The sequence below is a fragment of the Limulus polyphemus genome, unplaced genomic scaffold, assembly GCF_000517525.1.
Source record: "Limulus polyphemus unplaced genomic scaffold, Limulus_polyphemus-2.1.2 Scaffold2504, whole genome shotgun sequence".
NCBI lineage: Eukaryota > Metazoa > Arthropoda > Merostomata > Xiphosura > Limulidae > Limulus > Limulus polyphemus.
This window is the reverse complement of record NW_013668114.1, coordinates 166,129-171,021: the sequence shown is the minus strand read 5'-3', so window position 1 is coordinate 171,021 and position 4,893 is coordinate 166,129. Positions and strand designations below refer to the sequence as shown.

The 4,893-nt window shown below is 30.5% G+C and overlaps 1 long non-coding RNA gene across 1 annotated transcript; it reads right to left on the bottom strand.

Annotated features, from left to right (window-relative positions):
- Nucleotides 1-795: 795 nt before the first annotated feature.
- Nucleotides 796-4,893, bottom strand: LOC111087702. The gene is made up of 2 exons (XR_002612366.1): nucleotides 4,784-4,893; nucleotides 796-2,808 (listed from the first exon to the last, which is right to left on the bottom strand). It is a non-coding gene; the product is annotated as an uncharacterized LOC111087702 (long non-coding RNA).

Below are 4,893 nucleotides of genomic sequence, written 5' to 3'. Positions count from 1 at the left end.
AAGAACCTGTATCGTCCTTTTTCTTCTAGTTGAACAAGGTTTCAAAGCAACCACATCCGTTGGTCTATTCTAGAATACTTTCCAAATATATTTAAGTTTTTCCCAATTTTGATAACTATCTTATATAAATTGCGAACCGTGGTGTCTGTTCGAGCGTTCGTCTGTCTCCTATTTACAGGGGCCGCTTCCCGCGCTGCGTCTGAAAAGCCGCGCACGCAGGCAAAGTTCAACATTTACTTCTGAACTGACGAGAGTACAGGCATGAGTAATGTTGATACCACATTTTATTTCTCAAACAGGATATTGTAAACTAAGTTGTTAGGAATTAATCCCACTATCATTCACATTTCAAAATATGACGTAACTTAAAGAATAAAAATGTAAATTTACCGTGGGTTATTGTTCTCTTATCATGACTGAAATACTCGACAATTACTTTTCGTGGTGGGCAGTATTAGTAGCTCAGAGCTTTGGCTCTGAGTAAAACCAAGAGTGCTACACAATTAACCTTTTTAAAGACCATGAAATAATTTAAATTAATAGATTAACTTAAACTTTTCCGTCACTGGGTACGGGTATTTTAACTTGTTTCACATAAAACTGACTGGAGACAAGAGTATACACATCGTCTAGTCTTTAGTTCGCCCATTCCTGCCGAAACCCCACCATGAAGAGCAAATTACAGAACTTTTGTTTTGACTAGGCTTAGTGACTGTGAATATATGCTGATGATACAGGAATCAAATAGAAGTTCTAAATGTGTTAATTGAGTATTTAAGGAAGTAGTAGTGATTGTTCTGATAAACACAGATGATTTTTATTTGTCACCAGTGCAACATTACAAGCAAACAAGCACATATCTGCAAACTGGTCTGGTTCAAAGATTCATCATATTTATCCAAGTTTAACTAAATTAAAAAACTCACTATAAAAAAAAATAACCATTCAATCTCATTTAAAAAATTTACATACAGAATCAATTCCTATAAACATTTTCAGCATTTGATGTTAACACCTATTACACACAGGAACAGTGTGTTTTGTTTACAATATAATTATATTTGAAAGAAATGAATTTCGTAACTCTTAGTAGAAGTAAAACAAACTTAGCTTTAACAAAAATTTGACTTATTCATTCTGTCTGTCTGGGTACAGTATTTCATCATAATAGAACTATAAAGACATCAACTTTCTAAATATGTTATTTTTAAAAATTTCGATAAAAAAAGTGCAGCTTCAGGTACAACAAAAGTAAAATTAGGCACAAAAATTGTTAGTAATAAACCTTAGCTATGGTAGCACAGAACATAAGAAGGAATTATTATTAGTATTAGCCTAAACAGGAATTATTAGAAAAGAAAAATAAACATGGTTTAAAGATTTTTAGTTTGATGCTTTAGCTGCATTGAAATTAAAAATTTGTGACTTACTTTGTTACAAAGAAAAGTAGCCATAGAAGCTGTAAGTAACAACCATAACATTTCATAATCTCCAATAAAACAATCAACTTTAGCTGATAATACACAAGTAACAAAGTTCAAATGGCTACTTTGAAACTTTTATTTTCTAATTTATAAACAACTTATTATAAAATTCAAAACTTCTTTAAACTTGTGAGGTTTCCATTAGGTATTTAATGACCATAAGTTAATGTAAAATATTGGATACATTCCGAAGTATTTAGTAAACCAGTTAACATTTATTATTAGTTGTCTATAATCAATCGATTTTCAGGAGTTAAAAACGGTTACTTTTTTTAGACAAAAAAAAAAAAGATGAGAGTTTATAATGGTTTTTGAGTTCAAATTCTATTACATATAATCATGTATGAATTTCTTAGCCTCATGATATCAAATCTACACCTTCAGTACCTAACCAGCAACAAGTTAATCTATAAATATTACTTTCATCTATGAACAAAATGCAAATTTGTAATTGACATATCTTCAAAGCACTGAGCTAAATTTTAAAACAAAATAATCGTGAATTATAACAAAGAATGTAAGCAAATAAGGAATTTTATAATACATCACGTGACTGAGAAAAGTAAAAGGGGGAGGGAGACAGCAAGAAAACATTATAAACTTGAAAATAAAATTTCTTTGAATAGTGCTTGAAGTATGCTTTGAGTAAAAAAAAAAACGTGTTTAATATAAAGAGGATAGAGTGTATTGGTTATGTTAAATAGTTCTCCTCATTTCCTTTTATAACAGTAGACAAAGTATAACAATTTTTATCCTGCATTTTAATATCGTAAATATATACAAACTGTTAATTTTACTTAGAGCAAAATGAAAAACAATTTGCCTCAATCACTGAAATTTATGATCAAATTGAGTAAAATAAAAACATTATACGAGTGTAAATACTAACATTCACATGGTACTTATGTCCATTGAAAGTTCCTGTCAAAGTTTAAGATTGAATTGATTTTTGACAACAAGTACAGAAGTAATAAATAAACTTTCAGGAATGGCACAATGAAGTCAATGAACTTTGGAAATAGTATCTACCACCAATATCCAGGAGAGGGTCATGTCATGTCACATTACGCTCACTGTTATTTTACATACAATACAAATGAAAATAGAGATTTCCTGACAGCTCACAATCTGTCTAGCCTTCAGGAAAAAGCTACGTCTTTGTTTTGTTTGTGTCGAAGGAAAGGTAGAAAGTGACGTCTACTGCTACTAGCAGAACTGGTGGCTGACGATGTGCTTGAGCTGCGGGAACGGAGAGATGTTGGTGAAACCCTAAGGGTGTCTTCTTCAGTACAACTATTACCATGACTTTTTGGCTCCTCTAACTCTGACAGATAAAAACAAAATTCATAAACAAAAATAATATACAACACACAATACATATTATATACTTACAAGAAACAAAAAAACAAGAAACATTGGTAAATGTACACAACATATTAAACAGGATCTTTTACCGACTAGTTTACAATTACAAAAAACTTTACACTAACATCAAAAACAAAAATGTAAAAAAAAAAAGTACATACATTTTTTCATGGCCATTATTTCTTCATGACATTATTTTCCAGAAGAAAATAGCCTCCAGTACAACATAAAGAATATACTATGTTGACATGCTTAGTGATATGATTCTAAAAAATACATAAAATTCTCTGAAGCTTTCCAATATTTTCATATTACATTAATAAATCAGCCATATGAACTTGCCAAAACAACAATACATCTGAATTTATGTTGAATTCAACTAAAAATATATGCCATACTACTTTTACATATTTCAAAGGTAGGTCAATAATTCAGAATTTGGCATATACAAACTTGTATTTCAAAATGTATAAATATATTTTGGTAAGAGCATTTCATTAATACTTTAACAAATATAAAAGTATATATTTTACTATAACCTTTATTGTGCTTTTTCTCACATATACTTTAAATTTTTCAATTACATATTAAAAACATCTTTTAAATTTATTCTGATAAATATCCTTATCATGACATCAGTAGTTATATCAGTAGAGCTATCATTACACAATTTCTAGGATTAATTTTATAAGTAAGTAATGTCAAATTGTTGGTTTATTTTTGGAATTTTATGCAAAGCTAGTTGAGGGCTACTTAAGCTAACAGTCCCTAATTTTGAAGTGACAGACTAGAGGGGAAAGCAGCTAGTAAACACCAACTATTAAATTACTTTTATAACAACGAAAACTGGAATTTACTATCACATTATAACACTCCAATAGCTGAAAGGGAGAGCATGTTTGGGAATGAAATTCAAATCCATGACCCTCAGATTGCAAGTCAAGTGCCCTAACCATCAGGCCCAAATAATGCAGCAGCAGAATGTTGAAAGGTAGCACACTATTCATTGGTTTGAAAAATCAATAATCTGAATAAATACTCATAAAATAGACTATCAACGATTTTGAAATTCTTCAATAAATTTTCTGTATTTAGAAAGTTCTAATATATCTCAAAACAGTGGCAAGACAGTGCTACCTAATGAAAACTTGTGTGTCTAAATAAATGTTTATCATCCAGTTTGTTTTTGTGGATCAACTATTTACTTATTTCTTTTGGCTGCTTACTATCTGATCACATGCACAAGAGATGTGGCTTTACCATCTAATACGTTATTTATACACATGATTCATACTAAGTTCCTTAATCTCTTTCTATTGTATTACTTTGGCTTATATCTCACAATGTGTTAAACATGATGTTATTTTACTTTACATTCTGTAGCTTCCAATTTGATTCTAGAGCTAAATGTAACATGTCAGAAATTGGTTAACTTTCATTTCAAATTACTTAAAATTACATAGTCAGCATCAAGAGGTCAGTTTTTACCGGTAATTCTATTTTTCTTTACAGTTTGTTCCATTAACATTATTACACTATCTACTTCTAGGTAGTTTATTATTTTGGATTAACTTCATTAATTTAAATCACTTTTTGTTCTGATCCAAAGAGTTAACTTACTTTTGATTGATAGTTATACATTAATAGAAATACTAGATGTGCTTTCACAGGGTCCCCAAAAGTATTCCATTTCAAGAGTATATAAAACCAAAATTAAGAGTAACAAATATTTTTATTTCTTGAAGTTCATATGTCATGCATACGTTTTACTAACATCACAACAGTACAAATTGCAACATTAAGCATCCTTTATGTGACGTCATTTTAATGTCTACTGACTGACAGATAACACACTACTTTATAATGGTGCGAGTGATTAAAACAGGTGACCCCTCCAGGTGGCCTTCAACCCCCTTTTGGAGAAATTATAATACCTGTTATTCGAGTTTGCTCATACAATGACCCTTGACGGAGAAATCCTGGAAATCTGCTTGGTCCCGGAGAAGGAATTTCCATTGGGATTTCTGCCTTTACACCCCATGTT